Here is a 26,822-nt window from a genome sequence, read left to right on the forward strand (position 1 = left end):
TGATGTTATCCTTATATCCCTCGAGTACGTGTGGAGCGGGCGACGATATACAACACGCGGCACTGCTCTCGCCCAATCATAACCATGAAGTTAAGCGTTCTAGCGCGATGGCAGAGGTAGGATGGGTGACCTCCATGGGAAGACCTCGTGTCGCGAACGTTTACGTAAATTATGGATAAAACAGTCGAAATAAATTTTTTTAATGAGTTAACCGTCTCTGGAGTAATCTACGTCATACCCTTCCGCACAGAACCGGATCACGACAACAAAAATCGATAAAATGGAACCGGAATCGAATTTCGAACTTTCTAAGCGGATTTCTCGAGGAAACGAAAGCTTAACAGAAGCGTTAAATCGCAAATTAGAGGGTCTTAGAGAAGGAATTCGGCTAAAATCTCGTCAGCTCATTGCGTAGTAATGAGTCTCGTCCGTTTGCTCGTTTACAATCAAATTAGCCTACAATTTTGTCCAAATCCGGCAGTGCCCGAGCTAGTTTCATTTCACATGTCTTATCTGGTCCCGATCGAGTTTCATATGATTTGAGCCGAAAATCGTCTGTCAACAAGTAATCAAAAATAGAAACACACGAAAAGGGGCAGCAACACGAGGACTTCCCAGGAGGTCACCCATCCTAGTACTGCTCTCGACCAAGCACACTTAACTTCGGAGTTCTGATGGGATTCGGTGCATTAGTGCTGGTATGATCGCACCGGACATTGAGTGGGATGTTTATTCTTATATCGCTCGAGTACGTGTGGAGCGGGCGACGATGGACAACACGCGGCACTGCTCTGGCCCAATCATAACCATGAAGTTAAGCGTTCTGGCGCGATAGCAGAGGTAGGATGGGTGACCTCCTTGGGAAGACCTCATGTCGCGACCGTTTACGTAAATTATGGATAAATCGCAAATTAGAGTGTCTTAGAGAAGGAATTCGGCTAAAATTTCGTCAGCTCATTGCGTAGTAATGAGTCTCGTCCGTTTGCCCGTTTACAATCAAATTAGCCTACAATTTTGTCCAAATCCGGCAGTGCCCGAGCTACTTTCATTTCACATGTCTTATCTGGTCCCGATCGAGATTCAGATGATTTGAGCCGAAAATCGTCTGTCAACAAGTAATCAAAAATAGAAAAACACGAAAAGGGGTACAACACGAAGACTTCCCAGGGGGTCACCCATCCTAGTACTACTCTCACCGAAGCACGCTTAACTTCGGAGTTCTGATGGGATCCGGTTCATTAGTGCAGGTATGATCGCACCAAACATTGAGTGGGATGTTTTTCCTTATATCCCTCGAGTACGTGTGGAGCGGGCGGCGATAGACAACACGCGGCACTGCTCTCGTCCAATCATAACCATGAAGTTAAGCGTTCTGGCGCGATGGTTGAGGTAGGATAAGTGACCTCCTTGGGAAGACCTCGTGTCGCGAACGTTTACGTAAATTATGGATAAAACAGTCGAAATAATTGTTTTTAATGAGTTAACTGTCTCCGGAGTAATCTGCGTCATACTCTTCCGCACAGAACCGGCTCACGACAACAAAAATCGATAAATGTTCCCAGAAAATAGAAAAAAAATAAGAAGAAGGAAATAACGAATGTAAAGCAATTATTATGCCTGGGATACGATAAAATGGAACCGGAATCGAATTTTGAACTTCCTAAGCGGATTTCTCGAGGAAACGAAAGCTTAACAGAAGCGGTAAATCGCAAATTAGAGGGTCTTAGAGAAGGAATTCGGCTAAATTCTCGCCACCTCATTGCGTAGTAATGAGTCTCGTCCGTTTGCCCGTTTACAATCAAATTAGCCTACAATTTTGTCCAAATCCGGCAGTGCCCGAGCTACTTTCATTTCACATGTCTTATCTGGTCTCGATCAAGATTCAGATGATTTGAGCCGAAAATCGTCTGTCAACAAGTAATCAAAAATAGAAAAACACGAAAAAGGGCGCAACACGAGGACTTCCCATGGGTCACCCATCCTAGAACTACTCTCGTCCAAGCACGCTTAACTTCGTAGTTCTGATGGGATCCGGTGCATTAGTGCTGGTATGATCGCATTGGACAATGAGTGGGATGTTTATTCTTATATCCCTCGAGTACGTGTGGAGCGGGCGACGATGGACAACACGCGGCACTGCTCTCGCCCAATCATAACCATGAAGTTAAGCGTTCTGGCGCGATGGCAGAGGTAGGATGGGTGACCTCCCTAGGAAGACCTCGTGTCGCGACCGTTTACGTAAATTATGGCTAAAACAGTCGAAATAATTGTTTTTAATGAGTTAACCGTCTCCGGTGTAATCTGCATCATACCCTTCCGCACAGAACCGGCTCACGACAACAAAAATCGATAAATGTTCCCAGAAAATAGAAAAAAAATTAGAAGAAGGAAATAACGAATGTAAAGCAATTATTATGCCTGGGATACGATAAAATGGAACCGGAATCGAATTTCGAACTTCCTAAACGGATTTCTCGAGGAAACGAAAGCTTAACAGAAGCGGTAAATCGAAAATTAGAGGGTCTTAGAGAAGGAATTCGGCTAAAATCTCGTCAGCTCATTGCGTAGTAATGAGACTCGTCCGTTTGCCAGTTTACAATCAAATTAGCCTACAATTTTGTCCAAATCCGGCAGTGCCCGAGCTACTTTGATTTCACATGTCTTATCTGGTCCCGATCGAGATTTAGATGATTTGAGCCGAAAATCTTCTATCAACAAGTAATCAAAAATAGAAAAACACGAAAAGTGGTGCAACACGAGGACTTCCCAGGGGTCAGCCATCCTAGTACTGCTCTCGCCCAAGCACGCTTAACTTCGGAGTTCTGATGGGATCCGGTGCATTAGTGCTGGTATGATCGCACCCGGCATTGAGTGGGATGTTTATTCTTATATCCCTCGAGTACGTGTGGAGCGGGCGGCGATGGACAACACGCGGCACTGCTCTGGCTTAATCATAACCATGAAGTTAAGCGTTCTGGCGCGATGGCAGAGGTAGGATGAGTGACCTCCTTGGGAAGACCTCATGTCGCGACCGTTTACGTAAATTATGGATAAAACAGTCGAAATAATTGTTTTTAATGAGTTAACCGTCTCCGGAGTAATCTGCGTCATACCCTTCCGCACAGAACCGGCTCACGACAACAAAAAACGATAAATGTTCCCAGAAAATAGAAAAAATAATAAGAAGAAGGAAATAACGAATGTAAAGCAATTATTATGCCCGTGATACGATAAAATGGAACCGGAATCGAATTTCGAACTTCCTAAGCGGATTTCTCGAGGAAACGAAAGCTTAACAAAAGCGGTAAATCGCAAATTAGAGGGTCTTAGAAAAGGAATTCGGCTAAAATCTCGTCAGCTCATTGCGTAGTAATGAGTCTCGTCCGTTTGCCCGTTTACAATCAAATTAGCCTACAATTTTGTCCAAATCCGGCAGTGCCCGAGCTACTTTCATTTCACATGTCTTATCTGGTCCCGATCGAGATTTAGATGATTTGAGCCGAAAATCGTCTGTCAACAAGTAATCAAAAATAGAAAAACACGAAAAAGGGTGCAACACGAGGACTTCCCAGGGGGCACGCTTAACTTCGGAGTTTTGATGGGATCCGATGCATTAGTGCTGGTGTGATCGCTCCCGACAATGAGTGGGATGTTTATTCTTGTATCCCTCGAGTACGTGTGGAGCGGGCGGCGATGGACAACTCGCGGCACTGCTCTCGCCCAATCATAACCATGAAGTTAAGCGTTCTGGCGTGATGGCAGAGGTAGGATGGGTGACCTCCTTGGAAAGACCTCGTGTCGCGACCGTTTACGTAAATTATAGATAAAACAGTCGAAATAATTGTTTTTAATGAGTTAACCGTCTCCGGAGTAATCTGCGTCATACCCTTCCGCACAGAACCGGCTCACGACAACAAAAATCGATAAATGTTCCCAGAAAATAGAAAAAAAAATAAGAAGAAAGAAATAACGAATGTAAAGCTATTATTATTCTTGGGATACGATAAAATGGAACCAGAATCGAATTTCGAACTTCCTAAGCGGATTTCTCGAGGAAACGAAAGCTTAACAGAAGTGGTAAATCGCAAATTAGAGGGTCTTAGAGAAGGAATTCGGCTAAAATCTCGTCAGCTCATTGCATAGTAATGAGTCTCGTCCGTTTGCCCGTTTACAATCAAATTAGCCTACATATTTGTCCAAATCCGGCATTGCCCGAGCTACTTTCATTTCACATGTCTTATCTAGTCTCGATCGAGATTCAGATAATTTGAGCCGAAAATCGTCTGTCAACAAGTAATCAAAAATTGAAAAACACGAAAAGGGGTGCAACACGAGGACTTCCCAGGTGGTCACCGATCCTAGTACTGCGCTTTCAGCCCAAGCACGCTTAACTTCGGAGTTCTGATGGGATCCGGTGCATTAGTGCTGGTATGATCGCACCCGACATTGAGTGGGATGTTTATTCTTATATCCCTCGAAGACGTGTGGAGCGGGCGGCGATGGACAACACGCGGCACTGCTCTCGCCAAATCATAACCATTAAGTTAAGCGTTCTGGCGCGATGGCAGAGTTAGGATGGGTGACCTCCCTGGGAAGACCTCGTGTCGCGACCGTTTACGTAAATTATGTTTAAAACAGTCGAAATAATTGTTTTTAATGAGTTAACCGTCTCCGGAGTAATCTGCGTCATATCCTTCTGCACAGAACCGGCTCACGACAACAAAAATCGATAAATGTTCCCATAAAATAGAAAAAAATAAGAAGAAGGAAATAACGAATGTAAAGCTATTATTATGCCTGGGATACGATAAAATGGAACCGGAATCGAATTTCGAACTTCCTAGGCGGATTTCTAGAGGAAACGAAAGCTGAACAGAAGCGGTAAATCGCAAATTAGAGGGTCTTAGAGAAGGAATTCTGCTAAAATCTCGCCAGCTCATTGCGTACTAATGAATCTCGTCCGTTTGCCCGTTTACAATCAAATTAGCCTACAATTTTGTCCAAATCCGGCAGTGCCCGAGCTACTTTCATTTCACATGTCTTATCTAGTCCCGATCGAGATTCAGATGATTTGAGCCGAAAATCGTCTGTCAACAAGTAATCAAAAATAGAAAAACATGAAAAGGGGTGCAACACGAAGACTTCTCAGGGGGTCACCCATCCTAGTACTGTTCTCGCCCAAGCACGCTTAACTTCGGAGTTCTGATGGGATCCGGTGCATTAATGCTGGTATGATCGCACCCGACATTGAGTGGGATGTTTATTCTTATATCTCTCGAGTACGTGTGGAGCGGGCGGCGATGGACAACACGCGGCACTGCTCTCGCCCAATCATAACCATGAAGTTAAGCGTTCTGGCGCGATGGCAGAGCTAGGATGGGTGACCTCCCTGGGAAGACCTCGTGTCGCGACCGTTTACGTAAATTATAGATAAAACAGTCGAAATAATTGTTTTTAATGATTCGACCGTCTCCGGAGTAATCTGTGTCATACTCTTCCGCACAGAACCGGCTCACGACAACAAAAATCGATAAATGTTCCCAGAAAATTAAAAAAAAAATAAGAAGAAGGAAATAACGAATGTAAAGCTATTATTATTCTTAGGATACGATAAAATGGAACCAGAATCGAATTTCGAACTTCCTAAGCGGATTTCTCGAGGAAACGAAAGCTTAACAGAAGCGGTAAATCGCAAATTAGAGGGTCTTAATTAAGGAATTCGGCTAAAATCTCGTTAGCTCATTGCGTAGTAATGAGTCTCGTCCGTTTGCCCGTTTACAATCAAATTAGCCTCCAATTTTGTCCAAATCCGGCAGTGCCCGATCTACTTTCATTTCACATGTCTTGTCTGGTCCCGATCGAGATTCAGATGATTTGAGCCGAAACTCGTCTGTCAACAAGTAATCAGAAATAGAAAAACACGAAAAGGGGTGCAAGACGAGGACTTCCCAGGGGGTCATCCATCCTAGTACTGCTCTAGCCCAAGCACGCTTAACTTCGGAGTTCTGATGGGATCCGGTGTATTAGTGCTGGTATGATCGCACCTGTCATTGAGTGGGATGTTTATTCTTATATCCCTCGAGTACGTGTGGAGCGGGCGTCGATGGACAACACGCGGCACTACTCTCGCCAAATCATAACCATGAAGTTAAGCGTTCTGGCGCGATGGCAGAGCTAGGATGGATGACCTCCCTGGGAAGACCTCGTGTCGCGACCGTTTACGTAAATTATGGATAAAACAGTCGAAATATTGTTTTTAATGAGTTGACCTTCTCCGGAGTAATCTGCGTCATACCTTTCCACACAGAACCAGCTCACGACAACAAAAATGAATAAATGTTCCCAGAAAATAGAAAAAAAAAAAGAAGAAGGAAATAACGAATGTAAAGCTGTTATTATGCTTCGGATACGATAAAATGGAACCGGAATCGAATTTCGAACTTCTTAAGCGGATTTCTCGATGAAACGAAACCTTAACAGAAGCGGTAAATCGCAAATTAGAGGGTGTTAGAGAAGAAATTAGGCTAAAATCTCGTCAGCTCTAGTGGGATGTTTATTCTTATATCCCTCGAGTACGTGTGGAGCGGGCGGCGATGGACAACACGCGGCACTGCTCTCGCCCAATCATAACCATGAACTTAAGCGTTCTGGCGCGATGGCAGAGCTAGGATGGGTGACCTCCCTAGGAAGACCTCGTATCGCGACTGTTTACGTAAATTATGGATAAAACAGTCGAAATAATTGTTTTTAATGAGTTAACCGTCTCCGGAGTAATCTGCGTCATACCCTTCCGCACAGAACCGGCTCACGACAACAAAAATCGATAAATGTTCCCAGAAAATAGAAAAAAAATAAGAAGAAGGAAATAACGAATGTAAAGCTATTATTATGCCTCGGATACGATAAAATGGAACCGGAATCGAATTTCGAACTTCCTAAGCGGATTTCTCGAGAAAACGAAAGCTTAACAGAAGCGATCTACTTTCATTTCACATGTCTTATCTGGTCCCGATCGAGATTCAGATGATTTGAGCCGAAACTTGTCTGTCAACAAGTAATCAGAAATAGAAAAACACGAAATGGGGTGCAAGACGAGGACTTCCCAGGGGGTCACCCATCCTAGTACTGCTCTAGCCCAAGCACGCTTAACTTCGGAGTTCTGATAGAATCCGGTGTATTAGTGCTGGTATGATCGCACCCGTCATTGAGTGGGATGTTTATTCTTATATCCCTCGAGTACGTGTGGAGCGGGCGGCGATGGACAACACGCGGCACTGCTCTCGCCCAATCATAACCATGAAGTTAAGCGTTCTGGCGCGATGGCAGAGCTAGGATGGGTGACCTCCCTGGGAAGACCTCGTGTCGCTACCATTTACGTAAATTATGGATAAAACAGTCGAAATATTGTTTTTAATGAGTTGACCTTCTCCGGAGTAATCTGCGTCATACCCTTCCACACAGAACCGGCTCACGACAACAAAAATGAATAAATGTTCCCAGAAAATAGAAAAAAAAAAAAGAAGGAAATAACGAATGTAAAGCTGTTATTATGCTTGGGATACGATAAAATGGAACCGGAATCGAATTTCGAACTTCTTAAGCGGATTTCTCGAGGAAAACGAAACCTTAACAGAAGCGGTAAATCGCAAATTAGAGGGTGTTAGAGAAGAAATTCGGCTAAAATCTCGTCAGCTCTAGTGGGATGTTTATTCTTATATCCCTCGAGTACGTGTGGAGCGGGCGGCGATGGACAACACACGGCACTGCTCTCGCCCAATCATAACCATGAAGTTAAGCGTTCTGGCGCGATGGCAGAGCTAGGATGGGTGACCTCCCTGGGAAGACCTCGTATCGCGACCGTTTACGTAAATTATGGATAAAACAGTGGAAATAATTGTTTTTAATGTGTTAAGCGTCTACGGAGTAATCTGCGTCATACTCTTCCGCACAGAACCGGCTCACGACAACAAAAATCGAAAAATGTTCCCAGAAAATTGAAAAAAATAAGAAGAAGGAAATAACGAATGTAAAGCTATTATTATGCATCGGATACGATAAAATGGAACCGGAATCGAATTTCGAACTTCCTAAGCGGATTTCTCGATAAAACGAAAGCTTAACAGAAGAAATAAATCGCAAATTAGAGGGTCTTAGAGAAGGAATTCGGCTAAAATCTCGTCAGCTCATTGCATAGCAATGAGTCTCGTCTGTTTGCCCGTTTACAATCAAATTAGCCTACAAGTTTGTCCAAATCCAGCAGTGCCCGAGCTACTTTCATTTCACATGTCTTATCTGGTCCCGATCGAGATTCAGATGATTTGAGCCGAAACTCGTCTGTCAACAAGTAATCAGAAATAGAAAAACACGAAAAGGGGTGCAACACGAGGACTTCCCAGGGGGTCACCCATCCTAGTACTGCTCTCGCCCAAGCACGCTTAACTTCGGAGTTCTGATGGGATCTGGTGCATTAGTGCTGGTATGATCGCACCGGACATTGGGTGGGATGTTTATTCTTATATCCCTCGAGTACGTGTGGAGCGGGCGGCGATGGACAACACGCGGCACTGCTCTCGCCCAATCATAACCATGAAGTTAAGCGTTCTGGCGCGATGGCAGAGCTAGGACGGGTGACCTCCCTGGGAAGACCTCGTGTCGCGACCGTTTACGTAAATTATGGATAAAACAGTCGAAATATTGTTTTTAATGAGTTGACCGTCTTTGGAGTAATCTGCGCTATACCCTTCCCCACAGAACCGGCTCACGACAACAAAAATGAATAAATGTTCCCAGAAAATAGAAAAAATAATAAGAAGAAGGAAATAACGAATGTAAAGCTATTATTATGCTTGGGATACGATAAAATGGAGCCGGAATCGAATTTCGAACTTTCTAAGCGGATTTCTTGAGGAAACGAAAGCTTAACAGGAGCGGTAAATCGCAAATTAGAGGGTCTTAGAGAAGGAATTCGGCTAAAATCTCGTTAGCTCATTGCGTAGTAATGAGTCTCGTCCGTTTTCCCGTTTACAATAAAATTAGCCTACAATTTTGTCCAAATCAGGCAGTACCCGAGCTACGCTGATTTCACATGTCTTATTTGGTCCCGATGGAGATTCAGATGATTTGAGCAGAAAATCGTCTGTCAACAAGTAATCAAAAAATAGAAAAACACGAAAAGGGGTGCAACACGAGTACTTCCAAGGGGTCACCCATTCTAGTACTGCTCTCGCCCAAGCACGCTTAACTTCGGAGTTCTGATAAGATCCGGTGCATTAGTGCTGGTATGATCGCACCCGACATTGAGTGGGAAGTTTATTCTTTTATCCCTTGAGTACGTAGGAGCGGGCGGCGATGGACAACACTCGACACTGCTCTCGCCCAATAAGAACCATGAAGTTAAGCGTTCTAGCGCGATGGAAGAGCTAGGATGGGTGACACTCCCTGTTAAATCCTCGTGTCGCGATCGTTTACGTACATTATGGCTAAAACAGTCGAAATATTTGTTTTTAATGAGTTGACCGTCTCCGGAGTAATCTGCGTCATACCCTTCCGCACAGAACCGGCTCACGACAACAAAAATTGATAAATGTTCCCAGAAAATAAAAAAAATAATAAGAAGAAGGAAATAACAAATGTAAAGCTATTATTATTCTTAGGATATGATAAAATGGAACCAGAATCGAATTTCGAGCTTCCTAAACGGATTTCTCGAGGAAACGAATGCTTAACAGAAGCGGTAAATCGCAAATTAGAGGGTCTTAGAGAAGGAATTCGGCTAAAATCTCGTCAGCTCATTGCGTAGTAATGAGTCTCGTCCGTTTGCCCGTTTACAATCAAAATAGCCTACAATTTTGTCCAAATCCGGCAGTGCCCGAGCTACTTTCATTTCACATGTCTTATCTAGTCCCGATCGAGATTCAGATGATTTGAGCCGAAAATCGTCTGTCAACAAGTAATCAAAAATAGAAATACACGAAAAAGGGTGCAACACGAGGACTTCCCAGGGGGTCACCATCCTAGTACTGCTCTCGCCTAAACACGCTTAACTTCGGAGTTCTGAAGGGATCCGATGCATTATTGCTGGTATGATCGCACCGAACAAGAGTGGGATGTTTATTCTTTTATCCCTCGAGTACGTGTGGAGCGGGCGGCGATGGACAACACGCGGCACTGCTCTGGCCCAATCATAACCATGAAGTTAAGCGTTCTGGCGCGATGGTAGAGCTAGGATGGGTGACCTCCCTGGGAAGACCTCGTGTCGCGACCGTTTACGTAAATTATGGATAAAACAGTCGAAATAATTGTTTTTAATTAGTTAACCGTCTCCGGAGTAATCTACGTCATACCATTCCGCACAGAACCGGCTTACGGCAACAAAAATCACTAAATGTTCCCAGAAAATAGAAAAATAAAATAAGAAGAAGAAAATTGCGAATGTAAAGCTATTATTATGCCTGGGATACGATAAAATAGAACGGAATCGAATTTCGGACTTCCTAAGCGGATTTCTCGAGGAAACGAAATCTTAACAGAAGCGGTAAATCGCAAATTAGAGGGTCTTAGAGAAGGAATTCGGCTAAAATCTCGTCAGCTCATTGCGTAGTAATGAGTCTCGTCCGTTTGCCCGTTCACAATCAAATTAGCCTACAATTTTGTCCAAATCCGGCATTGCCCGAGCTACTTTTATTTCACATGTCTTATCTGGTCTCGATCGAGATTCAGATGATTTGAGCCGAAAATCATCTGTCAACAAGTAATCAAAAATAGAAAAACACGAAAAGGGGTGAAACACGAGGACTTCCCAGGAGGTCACCCATCCTAGTACTGCGCTTTCGCCCAAGCACGCTTAACTTCGGAGTTCTGATGGGATCCGGTGCATTAGTGCTGGTATGATCGCACCCGATATTGAGTGGGATGTTTATTCTTATATCCCTCGAAGACGTGTGGAGCGGGCGACGATGGACAACACGCGGCACTGCTCTCGCCCAATCATAACCATGAAGTTAAGCGTTCAGGCGCGATGGCAGAGTTAGGATGGGTGACCTCCATGGGAAGACCTCGTGTCGCGATCGTTTACGTAAATTATGGATAAAACAGTCGAAATAATTGTTTTTAATGAGTTAACCGTCTCCGGAGTAATCTGCGTCGTACCCTTCCGCACAGAACCGGCTCACGACAACAAAAATCGATAAATGTTCCCAAAAAATAAAAAAAAATAATAAGAAGGAAATAACGAATGTAAAGCTATTATTATGCCTGGGATACGATAAAATGGAACCGGAATCGAATTTCGAACTTCCTAGGCGGATTTCTCGAGGAAACGAAAGCTGAACAGAAGCGGTAAATCGCAAATTAGAGGGTCCTAGAGAAGGAATTCGGCTAAAATCTCGTCAGCTCATTGCGTAGTAATGAGTCTCGTCCGTTTGCCCGTTTACAATCAAATTAGCCAACAATTTTGTCCAAATCCGGCAGTGCCCGAGCTACTTTCATTTCACATGTCTTGTCTAGTCCCGATCGAGATTCAGATGATTTGAGCCGAAAATCATCTGTCAACAAGTAATCAAAAATAGAAAAACACGAAAAGGGATGCAACACGAGGACTTCCCATGGGGTCACCCATCCTAGTACTGCTCTCGCCCAAGCACGCTTAACTTCGGAGTTCTGATGGGATCCGGTGCATTAGTGCTGGTATGATCGCTCCCAGACATGGAGTGATATGTTTATTCTTATATCCCTCGAGTACGTGTGGAGCGGGCGGAGATGGACAACACGTGGCACTGCTCTCGCCCAATCATAACCATGAAGTTAAGCGTTCTGGCGCGATGGCAGACCTAGGATGGGTGACCTCCCTGGGAAGTCCTCGTGTCGCGACCGTTTACGTAAATTATGGCAAAAACAGTCGAAATAATTGTTTTTAATGAGTTAACCGTCTCCGGAGTAATCTGCGTCATACCCTTCCGCACAGAACCGGCTCACGACAACAAAAATCGCTAAATGTTCCCAGAAAATAAGAAAAAAATAAGAAGAAGGAAATAGCGAATGTAAAGCTATTATTATGCCTGGGATATGATAAAATGGAACCGGAATCGAATTTCGAACTTCCTAAGCGGATTTCTCGAGGAAACGAAAGCTTAACAGAAGCGGTAAATCGCAAATTAGAGGGTCTTAGAGAAGGAATTTTGCTAAATCTCGTCAGCTCATTGCATAGTAATGAGTCTCGTCCGCTTGCCCGTTTACAATCAAATTAGCCTACAATTTTGTCCAAATCCGGCAGTGCCCGAGCTACTTTCATTTCACATGTCTTATCCGGTCCCGATCGAGATTATGATGATTTGAACTGAAAATCGTCTGTCAACAAGTAATGAAAAATAGAAAAACACGAAAAAGAGTACAACACGAGGACTTCCCAGGGGGTCACCCTCCCTAGTACTGCTCTCGCGCAAGCACGCTTAACTTCGGAGTTCTGATGGGATCCGGTGCATTAGTGCTGGCATGATCGCACCCGACATTGAGTGGGATGTTTCTTCTTATATCCCTCGAGCTTCCTAAATGGATTTCTCGAGGAAACGAAAGCTTAACAGAAGCGGAAAATCGAAAATTAGAGCGTCTTAGAGAAGGAATTCAGCTAAAATCTCACCAGCTCATTGCGGAGTAACGAGTCTCGTTTTTTTGCCCGTTTATAATCAAATTAGCCTACAATTTTGTCCAAATCCGGCAGTGCCCGAGCTATGTTGATTTCAGTCGAAATAATTATTTTTAATGAGTTAACCGTCTCCGAGGTAATCTGCGTCATACCCTTTCGCACAGAACCGGCTCACGACAACAAAAATCGATAATGGTTCCCAGAAAATAGAAAAAAAATAAGAAGAAGAAAATAACGAATGTAAAGCTATTATTATGCTTGGGATACGATAAAATAGAACCGGAATCGAATTTCGAGCTTCCTAAGCGGATTTCTCGAGGAAACGAAAGCTTAACAGAAGCGGTAAATCGCAAATTCGAGGGTCTTAGAGAAGGAATTCGGCTAAAATCTCGTCAGCTCATTGCGTAGTAATGAATCTCGTCCGTTTGCCCGTTTACAATAAAATTAGCCTACAATTTTGTCCAAATCCGGCAGTGCCTGAGCTACTTTCATTTCACATGTCTTATCTGGTCCCGATCGAGATTCAGATGATTTGAGCCGAAAATGGTCTGTCAACAAGTAATCAAAAATAGAAAAACACGAAAAGGGGTGCAACACGAGGACTGGGAATCCCAGGGGGTCAATCATCCTAGTACTGTTCTCGCACAAGCACGCTTAACTTCGGAGTTCTGATGGGATGCGGTGCATTAGTGCTGGTATGATCGCACCCGACATTGAGTGGGATGTTTATTCTTATATCCCTCGATTACGTGTGGAGCGGGCGGCGATGGACAACACGCGGCACTGCTCTAGCCCAATCATAACCATGAAGTTTAGCGTTCTGGCGCGATGGCAGAGCAAGGATAGGTGACCACCCTGGGAAGACCTCGTGTCGCGACCGTTTACGTAAATTATGGATAAAACAGTCGAAATAATTGTTTTTAATGAGTTAACTGTCTCCGGAGTAATCTGCGTCATACCCTTCCGCACAGAACCGGCTCACGAAAATAAAAATCGATAAATGTTCCCAGAAAATAGAAAAAAAAATAAGAAGAAGGAAATAAAGAATGCAAACCTATTATTATGCTTGAGATACGATAAAATGGAACCGGAATCGAATTTCGAACTTCCTAAGCGGATTTCTCGAGGAAACGAAAGCTTAGCAGAAGCGGTAAATGGCAAATTAGAGGGTCTTAGAGAAGGAATTCGGCTAAATCTCGTCAGCTCATTGCATATTAATGAGTCTCGTCCGTTTGCCCGTTTACAATTAAATTAGCCTACAATTTTGTCCAAATCCGGCAGTGCCCGAGCTACTTTCATTTCACATGTCTTATCTGGTCCCGATCGAGATTCAGATGATTTGAGCCGAAAATCGTCTGTCAACAAGTAATCAAAAATAGAAAAACACGAAAAAAGGTGCAACCACGAGGACTTCCCAGGGGGTCACCCACCTAGTACTTCTCTCGCCCTAGCACGCTTAACTTCGGAGTTCTGATGGGATCCGGTGCATTAGAGATGGTATGATCGAACCCGACATTGAGTGGGATGTTTATTTTTATATCCCTCGAGTATGTGTGGAGCGGGCGGCGATGGACAACACGCGGCACTGCTTTCGCCCAATCATAACCATGAAGTTAAGCGTTCTGGCGCGATGGCAGAGCTAGGATGGGTGACCTCCCTGAGAGGACCTCGTGTCGCGACCGTTTACGTAAATTATGAATAAAACAGTCGAAATAATACGTAAATTATGGATAAAACAGTCGAAATAATTGTTTTTAATGAGTTAACCGTCTCCGGAGTAATCTGCGTCATACCCTTCCGCACAGAACCGGCTCACGACAACAAAAATCGCTAAATGTTCCCAGAAAATAAGAAAAAAATAAGAAGAAGGAAATAGCGAATGTAAAGCTATTATTATGCCTGGGATATGATAAAATGAAACCGGAATCGAATTTCGAACTTCCTAAGCTGATTTTCTCGAGGAAACGAAAGCTTAACAGAAGCAGTAAATCGCAAATTAGAGGGTCTTAGAGAAGGAATTCGGCTAAAATCTCGTCAGCTCATTGCGTAGAATGAGTCTCGTCCGTTTGCCCGTTTACAATCAAATTAGCCTACAATTTTGTCCAAATCCGGCAGTGCCCGAGCTACTTTCATTTCACATGTCTTATCTAGTCCCGATCGAGATTCAAATGATTTGAGCCGAAAATCGTCTGTCAACAAGTAATCAAAAAAAGAAAAACACGAAAAGGGCTGCAACACGCTTAACTTCGGAGTTCTGATGGGATCTGGTGCATTAAAGCTGGTATGATCGCACCCGACATTGAGTGGGATGTTTATTTTTATATCCCACGAGTATGTGTGGAGCGGGCGGCGATGGACAACACGCGGCACTGCTCTCGCCCAATCATAATCATGTAGTTAAGCGTTCTGGCGCGATGGCAGCGCGAGGATGGGTGACCTCCCTGGGAAGACCTCGTGTCGCGACCGGTTACGTAAATTATGGATAAAACAGTCGAAATAATTGTTTTTAATGAGTTAACCGTCTCCGGAGTAATCCGCGTCATACCCTTCCGCACAGAACCGGCTAACGACAACAAAAATTGATAAATTTCCCAGAAAATAGAAAAAAAGATAAGAAGAAGGAAATAACGAATGTAAAGCTATTATTATGCCTCGGATACGATAAAATGGAACCGGAATCGAATTTCGAACTTCCTAAGCGGATTTCTCGAGGAAACGAAAGCTTAACAGAAGCGGTAAATCGCAAATTAGAGGGTCTTAGAGAAGGAATTCGGCTAAAATCTCGTCAGCTTATTGCGTAGTAATGAGTCTCGTCCGTTTGCCCGTTTACAATCAAATTAGCCTACAATTTTGTCCAAATCCGGCAGTGCCCGAGCTACTTTCATTTCACATGTCTTATCTGGTCCTGATCGAAATTCAGATGATTTGAGCCGAAAATCGTCTGTCAACAAGTAATCAAAAATAGAAAAACACGAAAAGGGGTGCAACACGAGGACTGGGAATCCCAGGGGGTCACCCATCCTCGTACTGCTCTCGCACAAGCACGCTTAACTTCGGAGTTCTGATGGGATGCGGTGCATTAGTGCTGGTATGATCGCACTTGACATTGAGTGGATGTTTATTCTTATATCCCTCGAGTACGTGTGGAGCGGGCGGCGATGGACAACACGTGGCACTGCTATCGCCCAATCATAACCATGAAGTTAAGCGTTCTGGCGCGATGGCGGAGCTAGGATGAGTGATCTCCCTGGGAAAACCTCGTGTCGCGACCGTTTACGGAAATTATGGATAAAACAGTCGAAATAATTGTTTTTAATGAGTTAACCGTCTCCGGAGTAATCTGCGTCATACCCTTCCGCACAGAACCGGCTCAGGACAACAAAAATCGATAAATGTTCCCAGAAAATAGAAAAAAAAATAAGAAGAAGGAAATAACGAATGTAAAGCTATTATTATGCCTGGGATACGATAAAATGGAACAGGAATCGAATTTCGAACTTCCTAAGCGGATTTCTCGAGGAAACGAAAGCTTAAGAGAAGCGGTAAATCGCAAATTAAAGGGTCTTAGAGAACGAATTCGACTAAAATCTCGTCAGCTCATTGCGTAGTAATAAGTCTCGTCCGTTTGCCCGTACAATCAAATTAGCCTACAATTTTGTCCAAATCCGGCAGTGCCCGAGCTACTTTCATTTCACATGTCTTATCTGGTCCCGATCGAGATTCAGATGATTTGAGCCGAAAATCGTCTGTCAACAAGTAATCAAAAATAGAAAAACACGAAAAGAGGTGCAACACGAGGACTTCCCAGGGGGTCGGTCACACATCCTAGTACTGCTCTCGCCCAAGCACGCTTAACTTCAAAGTTCTGATGGGATCCGGTGCATTAGTGCTGGTATGATCGCACCCGACATTGAGTGGGATGTTTATTCTTATATCCCTCGAGTACGTGTGGAGCGGGCGGCGATGGACAACACGCGGCACTGCTCTCGCCCAATCATAACCATGAAGTTAAGCGTTCTAGCGCGATGGCAGAGCTAGGATGGGTGACCTCCTTGGGAAGACCTCGTGTCGCGACCGGTTACATAAATTATGGATAAAACAGTCGAAATAATTGTTTTTAATGTGTTAACCGTCTCTGAAGTAATCTGCGTCATACCCTTCTGCACAGAACCGGCTAACGACAACAAAAATCGATAAATATTCCCAGAAAATAGAAAAAAAATAAGAAGGAAATAACGAATGTAAAGCTATTATTATGCCTGGGATACGATAAAATGGAATCGAAATCGAATTTCAAACTTCCTAAGCGGATTTCATGACGAAACGAAAGCTTAACAGAAGCGTTAAATCGCAAATTAGAGGGTCTTAGAGAAGGAATTCGGCTAAAATCTCGTCAGCTCATTGCGTAGTAATGAGTCTCGTCCGTTTCCCCGTTTACAATCAAATTAGCTTACAATTTTGTCTAAATCCGGCAGTGCCCGAGCTACTTTCATTTCACATGTCTTATCTGGTCCCGATCGAGATTCTGATGATTTGAGCCCAAAATCATCTGTCAACAAGTAATCAAAAATAGAAAAACACGAAAAGGGTTGCAACACGAAAACTTTCCATGGGGTCACCCATCCTAGTACTACTCTCGCCCAAGCACGCTTAACTTCGGAGTTCTGATGGGATCCGGTGAATTAGTGCTGGTATGATCGCACCCGACATTGAGTGGGATGTTTATTCTTATATCCCTCGAGTACGTATGGAGCGGGCGGCGATGGACAACACGCGGCACTGCTCTCGCCCAATCATAACCATGAAGTTAAGCGTTCTGGCGCGATGGCAGAGGTAGGATGGGTGACCTCCCTGGGAAGACCTCGTGTCGCGACCGTTTACGTAAATTATGGACAAAACAGTCGAAATAATTGTTTTTAATGAGTTAACCGTCTCCGGAGTAATCTGCGTCATACCCTTCCGCACAGAACCGGCTAACGACAACAAAAATCGATAAATGTTCCCAGAAAATAGAAAAAAAAAATAAGAAGAAGGAAATAACGAATGTAAAGCTATTATTATGTCTGGGATACGATAAAATGGAACCGGAATCGAATTTAGACTTCCTAAGCGGATTTCTCGAGGAACCGAAAGCTTAACAGAAGCGGTAAATCGCAAATTAGATGGTCTTAGAGAAGGAATTCGGCTAAAATCTCGTCAGCTCATTGCGTAGTAATAAGTCTCGTCCGTTTGCCCGTTTACAGTCAAATTAGCCTACAATTTTGTCCAAATCCGGCAGTGCCCGAGCTACTTTCATTTCACATGTGTTATCTTGTCCCGATCGAGATTCAGATGATTTGAGCCGAAAATCGTCTGTCTACAAGTAATAAAAAATAGAAAACCACGAAAAGGGGTGCAACACGAGGAGTTTCCAGGGGGTCACCCATCCTAGTACTGCTCTCGCCCAAGCATGCTTGGCTTCGGAGTTCTGATTGGATCCGGTGCATTAGTGCTGGTATGATCGCACCCAACATTGAGTGGGATGTTTTTTCTTATATCCCTCGAGTACGTGTGGAGCGGGCGGCGATGGACAACACGCGGCACTGCTCTCATCCAATCATAACCATGAAGTTATGCGTTCTGGCGCGATGGCAGAGCTAGGATAGGTGACCTCCCTGGGAAGACCTCGTGTCGCGACCGTTTACGTAAATTATGGATAAGACAGTCGAAATAATTGTTTTTAATTAGTTAACCGTCTTCGGAGTAATCTGCGTCATACCCTTCTGCACAGAACCAGCTCAGGACAACAAAAATCGATAAATGTTCCCAGAAAATAGAAAAAAAAATAAGAAGAAGGAAATAACGAATGTAAAGCTATTATTATGCCTGAGATACGATAAAATGGAACCGAAATCGAATTTCGAACTTCCTAAGCGGATTTCTCGAGGAAACGAAAGCTTAAGAGAAGTGGTAAATCGCAAATTAAAGGGTCTTAGAGAAGGAATTCGGCTAAAATCTCGTCAGCTCCTCGCGGATAATGAGTCTTGTTCGTTTGCCTGTTTACAATCAAATTAGGCTACAATTTTGTCCAAATCCGGCAGTGCCCGAGCTAGGTTGATTTCACATGTCTTATCTGGTCCCGATCGAGATTCAGATGATTTGAGCCGAAAATCGTCTGTCAACAAGTAATCAAAAATAGAAAACACGAAAAGGGGTGCAACACGAGGACTTCCCAGGGGGTCACTCATCCTAGTACTGCTCTTGCCCAAGCACAAATAACTTCGGAGTTCTGATGGGATCCGGTGCATTAGTGCTGGTATTATCGTACCCGACATTGAGTGGGATGTTTATTCTTATATCCCTCGAGTACGTGTGGAGCGGGCGGCGATGGACAACACGCGGCACTGCTCTCGCCCAATCATAACCATGAAGTTAAGCGTTCTGGCGCGATGGCAGAGGTAGGATGGGTGACCTCCCTGGGAAGACCTCGTGTCGCGACCGTTTACGTAAATTATGGATAAAACAGTCGAAATAATTGTTTTTAATGAGTTAACAGTCTCCGGAGTAATCTGCGTCATACTGTTCCGCACAGAACCGGCTAACGACAACAAAAATCGATAAATATTCTAGAAAATAGAAAAAAAATAAGAAAGGAAATAACGAATGTAAAGCTATTATTATGCCTGAGATACGATAAAATGGAACCGGAATCGAATTTCGAACTTCCTAAGCGGATTTCTCGAGGAAACGAAAGCTTAAGAGAAGCGGTAAATCGCAAATTAAAGGGTCTTAGAGAAGGAATTCAGCTAAAATCTCGTCAGCTCATTGCGTAGTAATGAGTCTCGTCCGTTTGCTCGTTTACAATTTAATTAGCCTAAAATTTAATCCAAATCCGGCAGTGCCCGAGCTACTTTCATTTCACATGTCTTACCATGAAGTTAAGCGTCCTGGCGCGATGGCAGAGAGAGCGAGGATGGGTGACCTCCCTGGGAAGACCTCGTGTCGCGACCGTTTACGTAAATTATGGATAAAACAGTCGAAATAATACGTAAATTATGGATAAAACAGTCGAAATAATTGTTTTTATTGAGTTAACCATCTCCGGAGTAATCTGCGTCATACCCTTCCGCACAGAACCGGCTCACGACACTAATTGTTTTTATTGAGTTAATCGTCTCCTGAGTAATCTGCGTCATACCCTTCCGCACAGAACCGGCTCACGACAACAAAATTCGATAAATGTTCCCAGAAAATAGAAAAAAAATAAGAAGAAGGAAATAACGGATGTAAAGCTATTATTATGCCATGGATACGATAAAATGGAACCGAAATCGAATTTCGAACTTCCTAAGCGGATTTCTCGAGGAAACGAAAGCTTAAGAGAAGCGGTAAATCGCAAATTAGAGGGTTTTAGAGAAGGAATTCGGCTAAAATCAAGTCAGCTCATTGCGTAGTAATGAGTCTCGTCCGTTTGCCCGTTTACAATCAAATAAGCCTACAATTTTGTCCAAATCCAGCAGTGCCCGAGCTACTTTCATTTCACGTCTTATCTGGTCCCGATCGAGATTCAGATGATTTGAGCCGAAAATCGTCTGTCAACAAGTAATCAAAAATAGTAAAACACGAAAAAGGGTGCAACACGAGGACTTTCCAGGGGGTCATCCATCCTAGTACTGCTCTCGCCCAAGCACGCTTAACTTCGGAGTTCTGATGGGATCCGGTGCATTAGTGCTGGTATGATCGCACCCGACATTGAGTGGGATGTTTATTCTTAGATCCCTCGAGTACGTGTGGAGCGGGAGGCGATGGACAACACGCGGCACTGCTCTCGCCCAATCATAACCATGAAGTTAAGCGTTCTGGCGCGATGGCGGAGCTAGGATGGGTGACGTCGCTGGGAAGACCTCGTGTCGCGACCGTTTAAGGAAATAATGGATAAAACAGTCGAAATAATTGTTTTTAATGAGTTAACCGTCTCCGGAGTAATATGCGTCATACCCTTCCGCACAAAACCGGCTCAAGACAACAAAAATCGATAAATGTTCCCAGAAAATATAAAAAAAAATAAGAAGAAGGAAATAAGAATGTAAAGCTATTATTATGTCTGGGAATCGATAAAATGGAACCGGAATCGAATTTCGAACTTCATAAGCGGATTTCTCGAGGAAACGAAAGCTTAACAGAAGCGGTAAATCGCAATTTAGATGGTCTTAGAGAAGGAATTCGGCTAAAATCTCGTCAGCTCATTGCGTAGTAATAAGTCTCGTCCGTTTGCCCGTTACAGTCAAATTAGCCTACAATTTTGTCCAAATCCGGCAGTGCCCGAGCTACTTTCATTTCACATGTCTTATCTGGTCCCGATCGAGATTCAGATGATTTGAGCCGAAAATCGTCTGTCAACAAGTAATCAAAAATAGAAAAACACGAAAAAGGGTGCAACACGAGGACTTCCCAGGGGGTCACCCACCCTAGTACTGCTCTCGCCCAAGCACGCTTAACTTCGGAGTTCTGATCGGATCCGGTGCATTAGTGCTGGTATGATCGCACCCGACATTGAGTGGGATGTTTATTCCTATATCCCTCGAGTACGTGTGGAGCGGGCGGCGATGGACAACACGCGGCACTGCTCTCGCCCAATCATAACCATGAAGTTAAGCGTTCTGGCGCGATGGCAGAGCTAGGATGGGTGACCTCCCTGGGAAGACCTCGTGTCGCGATCGTTTACGTAAATTATGGATAAAACAGTCGAAATAATTGTTTTTAATGAGTTAATCGTCTCTGGAGTAATCTGCGTCATACCCTTCCGCACAGAACCGGCTCACGACAACAAAAATCGATAAATGTTCCCAGAAAATAGAAAAAAAAATAAGAAGAAGGAAATAACGAATGTAAAGCTATTATTATGCCTGGGATACGATAAAATGGAACCGGAATCGAATTTTAAACTTCCTAAGCGGATTTCTCGAGGAAACGAAAGCTTAACAGAAGCGGTAAATCGCAAATTAGAGGGTCTTAGAGAAGGAATTCGACTAAAATCTCGTCAGCTCATTGCGTAGTAATAAATCTCGTCCGTTTGCCCGTTTACAATCAAATTAGCCCACAATTTTGTCCAAATCCGGCAGTGCCCGAGCTACTTTCATTTCACATGTCTTATCTGGTCCCAATCGAGATTCAGATGATTTGAGCCGAAAATCGTCTGTCAACAAGTAATCAAAAATAGAAAAACACGAAAAGGGGTGAAACACGAGGACAACCCAGGGGTAAATAACGATGTAAAGCTATTATTATGCCTGGGATACGATAAAATGGAATTGGAATCGAATTTCGAACTTCCTAAGCGGATTTCTCGAGGAAACGAAAGCTTAACAGAAGCGGTAAATCGCAAATTAGAGGGTCTTAGAGAAGGAATTCGGCTAAAATCTCGTCAGCTCATTGCGTAGTAATGAGTCTCGTCCGTTTGCCCGTTTACAAACAAATTAGCCTACAATTTTGTCCAAATCCGGCAGTGCCCGAGCTACTTTCATTTCACATGTCTTATCTTGTCCCGATCGAGATTCAGATGATTTGAGCCGAAATTCGTTTGTCAACAAGTAATCAAAAATAGAAAAACACGAAAAAGGGTGCAACACGAGGACTTCCCGGGGGTCACCCATCCTAGTACTGCTCTTTCTCAAGCACGCTTAACTTCGGAGTTCTGTTGGGATCCGGTGCATTAGTGCTGGTATGATCGCACCCGACATTAAGTAGGATGCTTATTCTTATATCCCTCGAGTACGTGTGGAGCGGGCGACGATGGACAACACGCGGCACTGCTCTCGCCCAATCATAACCATGAAGTTAAGCGTTCTGGCGCGATGGCAGAGCTAGGATGGGTGACCTCCCTGGGAAGACCTCGTGTCGCGATCGGTTACGTAAATTATGGTTAAAACAGTCGAAATAATTGTTTTTAATGAGTTAACCGTCTCCGGAGTAATCTGCGTCATACCCATCCGCACAGAACCGGCTCACGACAACAAAAATCGATAAATGTTCCCAGAAAATAGAAAAAAAAAAGAAGAAGGAAATAACGAATGTAAAACTTTTATTATGCCTGGGATACGATAAAATGGAACCGGAATCGAATTTCGAACTTCCTAAGCGGATTTCTCGAGGAAACGAAAGCTTAAGAGAAGAGGTAAATCGCAAATTAGAGGGTCTTAGAGAAGGAATTCGGCTAAAATCTCGTCAGCTCATTGCGTAGTAATGTGCCTCGTCCGTTTGCCCGTTTACAATCAAATTAGCCTACAATTTTGTCCAAATCCGGCAGTGCCCGAGCTACTTTCATTTCACATGTCTTATCTTGTCTCGATCGAGATTCAGATGATTTGAGCCCAAAATCGTCTGTCAACAAGTAATCAAAAATAGAAAAACAAGAAAAGGGGTGCAACACGAGGACTTTCCCAGGAGGTTACCCATCCTAGAACTAATCTCGTCCAAGCACGCTTAACTTCGGAGTTCTGATGGGATCAATGGCATTAGTGCTGGTATGATCGCACCTACCATTTAGTAGGATGTTTATTCTTATATCCCTCGAGTACGTGTGGAGCGGGCGGCGATGGACAACCCGCGGCACTGGTCTCGCCCAATCATAACCACGAAGTTAAGAGTTCTGACGCGATGGCAGAGGTAGGATGGGTGACCTCCCTGGGAAGACCTCGTGTCGCGATCATTTACGTAAATTATGGATAAAACAGTCGAAATAATTGTTTTTAATTAGTTAACCGTCTCCGGAGTAATCTGCGTCATACCCTTCCGCACAGAACCGGCTCACGACAACAAAAATCGATAAATGTTCCCAGAAAATAGAAAAAAAATTAAGAAGAAGGAAATAACGAATGTAAAGCTATTATTAAGCCTGTGATACGATAATATGGAACCGGAATCGAATTTCGAACTTCCTAAGCGAATTTCTCGAGGAAACAAAAGCTTAACAGATGCGGTAAATCGCAAATTAGAGGGTCTTAGAGAAGGAATTCGGCTAAAATATCGTCAGCTCATTGCGTAGCAATGAGTCTCGTCCGTTTGCCTGTTTACAATCAAATTAGCCTACAATTTTGTCCAAATTCGGCAGTGCCCGGGCTACTTTCATTTCACATGTCTTATCTGGTCCCAATCGAGATTCAGATGATTTGAGCCGAAAATCGTCTGTCAACATGTAATCAAAAATAGAAAAACACGAAAAAGAATGCAACACGGGGACTTCCCAGGGGGTGGTCACCCATCCTAATACTGCCTCTCGCCCAAGCACGCTTAACTTCGGAGTTCTGATTGGATCTGGTGCATTAGTGCTGGTATGATCGCACCCGACATTGAGTGGGATGTTTATTCTTATATACCTCGAGTACGTGTGGAGCGGGCGGCGATGGACAACACGCGGCACTGCTCTCGCCCAATCATAACCATGAAGTTAAGCGTTCTGGCGTGATGGCAGAGCTAGGATGGGTGACCTTCCTGGAAAGTCCTCGTGTCGCGACCGTTTAAGTAAATTAAGGATAAAACAATCGAAATAATTGTTTTTAATGAGTTAATCGTCTCCGGAGTAATCTACGTAATAACCTTCCGCACAGAATCGGCTCAAGACAACAAAAATCTCTAAATGTTCCCAGAAAATAGAAAAAAAATAAGAAGAAGAAAATAGAGAATGTAAAGCTATTATTATGCCTGGGATACGATAAAATGGAACCGGAATCGAATTTCGAACTTCCTAAGCGGATTTCTCGAGGAAACGAAAGCTTAACAGAAGCGGTAAATCGCAAATTAGAGGGTCTTAGAGAAGGAATTCGGCTAAAATCTCGTCAGCCCATTGCGTAGTAATGAGTCTTGTCCGTTTGCCCGTTTACAATCAAATTAGCCTACGATTTTGCCCAAATCCGGCAGTGCCCGAGCTACTTTCATTTCACATGTCTTATCTGGTCCCGATCGAGATTCAGATGATTTGAGCCGAAAATCGTCTGTCAACAAGTAATGAAAAATAGAAAACACGAAAAAGGGTGCAACACGAGGACTTCCCAGGAGATCACCCATCCTAGTACTGCTCTCGCCCAAGAACGCTTAACTTCTAAGTTCTGATGGGATCCGGTGCATTAGTGCTGGTATGATCGCACCAGCCATTGAGTAGGATGTTTATTCTTATATCTCTCGAGTACGTGTGGAGCGGGCGGCGATGGACAACACGCGGCACTGCTCTCGCCCAATCATAAGCACGAAGTTAAGCGTTATGGCGCGATGGCAGAGGAAGAATGGGTGACCTCCCTGGGAAGACCTCGTGTCGCAATCGTTTACGTAAATTATGGATAAAACTGTCGAAATAATTGTTTTTAATGAGTTAACCGTCTCCGGAGTAATGTGCGTCATACCCTTCCGCACAGAACCGGCTCACGACAACAAAAATCGATAAATGTTCCCTGATAATAGAAAAAATAATAAGAAGAAGGAAATAACGAATGTAAAGCTATTATTATGCCTGGGATACGATAAAATGGAACCGGAATAGAATTTCGAATTTCCTAAGCGGATTTCTCGAGGAAACGAAAGCTTAACAGAAGCGGTAAATCGCAAATTAGAGGGTCTTAGAGAAGAAATTCGGCTAAAATCTTGTCAGCTCATTGCGTAGCAATGAGTCCAGTCTGTTTGCCCGTTTACAATCAAATTAGCCTACAATTTTGTCCAAATCCGGCAGTGCCCGGGCTACTTTCATTTCACATGTCTTATCTGGTCCCGATCGATATTCAGATGATTTGAGCCAGGAGGTCACCCATCCTAGTACTGCTCTCGTCCAAACACGCTTAACTTCGGGGTTCTGATGGGATCCGGTGCATTAGTGCTCGTATGATCGCACCCGACATTGAGTGGGATGTTTATTCTTATATCCCTCGAGTACGTGTGGAGCGGGCGGCGATGGACAACACGCGGCACTGCTCTCGCCCAATCATAACCATGAAGTTAAGCGTTCTGGCGCGATGGCAGAGCTAGGATGGGTGATCTCCCTTGGAAGACCTCGTGTCGCGACCGGTTACGTAAATTATGGTTAAAAAAGTCGAAATAATTGTTTTTAATGAGTTAACCGTCTCCGGAGTAATCTGCGTCATACCCTTCCGCACAGAACCGGCTCACGACAACAAAAATCGATAAATGTTCCCAGAAAATAGAAAAAAAAATAAGAAGAAGGAAATAACGAATGTAAAGCTATTATTATGCTTAGGATACGATAAAATGTAACCGGAATCGAATTTCGAACTTCCTAAGCGGATTTCTCGAGGAAACGAAAGTTTAACATAAGCGTTAAATCGCAAATTAGAGGGTCTTAGAGAAGGAATTCGGCTAAAATCTCGTCAGCTCATTGCGTAGTAATGAGTCTCGTCCGTTTGCTCGTTTACAATCAAATTAGCCTACAATTTTGTCCAAATCCGGCAGTGCCCGAGCTACTTTCATTTCACATGTCTAATCTGGTCCCGATCGAGATTCAGATGATTTGAGCCGAAAATCGTCTGTCAACAAGTAATCAAAAATAGAAAAACACGAAAATGGGTGCAACACGAGGACTTCCCAGGAGATCACCCATCCTAGTACTGCTCTCGCCCAAGAACGCTTAACTTCTAAGTTCTGATGGGATCCGGTGCATTAGTGCTGGTATGATCGCACCAGCCATTGAGTAGGATGTTTATTCTTATATCTCTCGAGTACGTGTGGAGCGGGCGGCGATGGACAACACGCGGCACTGCTCTCGCCCAATCATAAGCACGAAGTTAAGCGTTCTGGCGCGATGGCAGAGGTAGGATGGGTGACCTCCCTGGGAAGACCTCGTGTCGCGATCATTTACGTAAATTATGGATAAAACAGTCGAAATAATTGTTTTTAATGAGTTAACTGTCTCCGGAGTAATCTGCGTCATACCCTTCCGCACAGAACCGGCTCACGACAACAAAAATCGATAAATGTTCCCAGAAAATAGAAAAAAAAATAAAAAGAAGGAAATAACGAATGTAAAGCTATTATTATGCTTTGGATACGATAAAATGGAACCGGAATCGAATTTCGAACTTCCTAAGCGGATTTCTCTAGGAAACGAAAGTTTAACATAAGCGTTAAATCGCAAATTAGAGGGTCTTAGAGAATGAATTCGGCTAAAATCTCGTCAGCTCATTGCGTAGTAATGAGTCTCGTC

The 26,822-nt window shown here is 43.8% G+C and overlaps 22 non-coding genes and 6 pseudogenes across 22 annotated transcripts; all 28 read right to left on the minus strand.

Annotated features, from left to right (window-relative positions):
- Positions 1-593: 593 nt before the first annotated feature.
- On the minus strand, positions 594-712 carry LOC142507676 (5S ribosomal RNA). The gene has a single exon (XR_012805927.1). It is a non-coding gene; the product is annotated as a 5S ribosomal RNA (ribosomal RNA).
- Positions 713-1,142: 430 nt separating this feature from the next.
- LOC142508264 (5S ribosomal RNA) lies at positions 1,143-1,261 on the minus strand. The gene has a single exon (XR_012806486.1). It is a non-coding gene; the product is annotated as a 5S ribosomal RNA (ribosomal RNA).
- A 683-nt stretch (positions 1,262-1,944) lies between these two features.
- LOC142510981 (5S ribosomal RNA) lies at positions 1,945-2,062 on the minus strand (annotated as a pseudogene).
- A 683-nt stretch (positions 2,063-2,745) lies between these two features.
- LOC142515194 (5S ribosomal RNA) lies at positions 2,746-2,863 on the minus strand. The gene has a single exon (XR_012811050.1). It is a non-coding gene; the product is annotated as a 5S ribosomal RNA (ribosomal RNA).
- Positions 2,864-4,320: 1,457 nt separating this feature from the next.
- LOC142508879 (5S ribosomal RNA) lies at positions 4,321-4,442 on the minus strand. Its single transcript, XR_012807079.1, has one exon. It is a non-coding gene; the product is annotated as a 5S ribosomal RNA (ribosomal RNA).
- Positions 4,443-5,124: 682 nt separating this feature from the next.
- On the minus strand, positions 5,125-5,243 carry LOC142513227 (5S ribosomal RNA). Its single transcript, XR_012809185.1, has one exon. It is a non-coding gene; the product is annotated as a 5S ribosomal RNA (ribosomal RNA).
- Positions 5,244-5,927: 684 nt separating this feature from the next.
- On the minus strand, positions 5,928-6,046 carry LOC142515870 (5S ribosomal RNA). The gene has a single exon (XR_012811690.1). It is a non-coding gene; the product is annotated as a 5S ribosomal RNA (ribosomal RNA).
- A 1,035-nt stretch (positions 6,047-7,081) lies between these two features.
- Positions 7,082-7,200, minus strand: LOC142516345 (5S ribosomal RNA). The gene has a single exon (XR_012812145.1). It is a non-coding gene; the product is annotated as a 5S ribosomal RNA (ribosomal RNA).
- Positions 7,201-8,371: 1,171 nt separating this feature from the next.
- On the minus strand, positions 8,372-8,490 carry LOC142513270 (5S ribosomal RNA). Its single transcript, XR_012809226.1, has one exon. It is a non-coding gene; the product is annotated as a 5S ribosomal RNA (ribosomal RNA).
- A 684-nt stretch (positions 8,491-9,174) lies between these two features.
- On the minus strand, positions 9,175-9,292 carry LOC142516757 (5S ribosomal RNA). The gene has a single exon (XR_012812536.1). It is a non-coding gene; the product is annotated as a 5S ribosomal RNA (ribosomal RNA).
- Positions 9,293-9,976: 684 nt separating this feature from the next.
- LOC142511017 (5S ribosomal RNA) lies at positions 9,977-10,094 on the minus strand (annotated as a pseudogene).
- A 683-nt stretch (positions 10,095-10,777) lies between these two features.
- LOC142516528 (5S ribosomal RNA) lies at positions 10,778-10,898 on the minus strand. The gene has a single exon (XR_012812318.1). It is a non-coding gene; the product is annotated as a 5S ribosomal RNA (ribosomal RNA).
- Positions 10,899-11,580: 682 nt separating this feature from the next.
- LOC142510132 (5S ribosomal RNA) lies at positions 11,581-11,699 on the minus strand. Its single transcript, XR_012808263.1, has one exon. It is a non-coding gene; the product is annotated as a 5S ribosomal RNA (ribosomal RNA).
- A 683-nt stretch (positions 11,700-12,382) lies between these two features.
- On the minus strand, positions 12,383-12,501 carry LOC142517180 (5S ribosomal RNA). The gene has a single exon (XR_012812940.1). It is a non-coding gene; the product is annotated as a 5S ribosomal RNA (ribosomal RNA).
- Positions 12,502-13,225: 724 nt separating this feature from the next.
- On the minus strand, positions 13,226-13,349 carry LOC142511859 (5S ribosomal RNA; annotated as a pseudogene).
- A 683-nt stretch (positions 13,350-14,032) lies between these two features.
- LOC142508680 (5S ribosomal RNA) lies at positions 14,033-14,151 on the minus strand. Its single transcript, XR_012806884.1, has one exon. It is a non-coding gene; the product is annotated as a 5S ribosomal RNA (ribosomal RNA).
- A 1,467-nt stretch (positions 14,152-15,618) lies between these two features.
- LOC142511857 (5S ribosomal RNA) lies at positions 15,619-15,742 on the minus strand (annotated as a pseudogene).
- A 681-nt stretch (positions 15,743-16,423) lies between these two features.
- LOC142509063 (5S ribosomal RNA) lies at positions 16,424-16,546 on the minus strand. Its single transcript, XR_012807252.1, has one exon. It is a non-coding gene; the product is annotated as a 5S ribosomal RNA (ribosomal RNA).
- A 680-nt stretch (positions 16,547-17,226) lies between these two features.
- LOC142514293 (5S ribosomal RNA) lies at positions 17,227-17,345 on the minus strand. Its single transcript, XR_012810193.1, has one exon. It is a non-coding gene; the product is annotated as a 5S ribosomal RNA (ribosomal RNA).
- Positions 17,346-18,029: 684 nt separating this feature from the next.
- LOC142517166 (5S ribosomal RNA) lies at positions 18,030-18,148 on the minus strand. Its single transcript, XR_012812927.1, has one exon. It is a non-coding gene; the product is annotated as a 5S ribosomal RNA (ribosomal RNA).
- A 682-nt stretch (positions 18,149-18,830) lies between these two features.
- On the minus strand, positions 18,831-18,949 carry LOC142509977 (5S ribosomal RNA). Its single transcript, XR_012808120.1, has one exon. It is a non-coding gene; the product is annotated as a 5S ribosomal RNA (ribosomal RNA).
- Positions 18,950-20,248: 1,299 nt separating this feature from the next.
- LOC142513380 (5S ribosomal RNA) lies at positions 20,249-20,367 on the minus strand. Its single transcript, XR_012809330.1, has one exon. It is a non-coding gene; the product is annotated as a 5S ribosomal RNA (ribosomal RNA).
- A 682-nt stretch (positions 20,368-21,049) lies between these two features.
- Positions 21,050-21,168, minus strand: LOC142512773 (5S ribosomal RNA). The gene has a single exon (XR_012808874.1). It is a non-coding gene; the product is annotated as a 5S ribosomal RNA (ribosomal RNA).
- Positions 21,169-22,236: 1,068 nt separating this feature from the next.
- Positions 22,237-22,354, minus strand: LOC142509561 (5S ribosomal RNA). Its single transcript, XR_012807729.1, has one exon. It is a non-coding gene; the product is annotated as a 5S ribosomal RNA (ribosomal RNA).
- Positions 22,355-23,036: 682 nt separating this feature from the next.
- Positions 23,037-23,156, minus strand: LOC142510714 (5S ribosomal RNA; annotated as a pseudogene).
- Positions 23,157-23,840: 684 nt separating this feature from the next.
- LOC142511225 (5S ribosomal RNA) lies at positions 23,841-23,963 on the minus strand (annotated as a pseudogene).
- A 682-nt stretch (positions 23,964-24,645) lies between these two features.
- On the minus strand, positions 24,646-24,764 carry LOC142506604 (5S ribosomal RNA). Its single transcript, XR_012804891.1, has one exon. It is a non-coding gene; the product is annotated as a 5S ribosomal RNA (ribosomal RNA).
- A 1,418-nt stretch (positions 24,765-26,182) lies between these two features.
- LOC142506932 (5S ribosomal RNA) lies at positions 26,183-26,301 on the minus strand. The gene has a single exon (XR_012805203.1). It is a non-coding gene; the product is annotated as a 5S ribosomal RNA (ribosomal RNA).
- Between the last annotated feature and the right edge of the window lie 521 nt (positions 26,302-26,822).

This window comes from Primulina tabacum, chromosome 10 (assembly GCF_025594145.1).
Source record: "Primulina tabacum isolate GXHZ01 chromosome 10, ASM2559414v2, whole genome shotgun sequence".
NCBI classification, from domain to species: domain Eukaryota; kingdom Viridiplantae; phylum Streptophyta; class Magnoliopsida; order Lamiales; family Gesneriaceae; genus Primulina; species Primulina tabacum.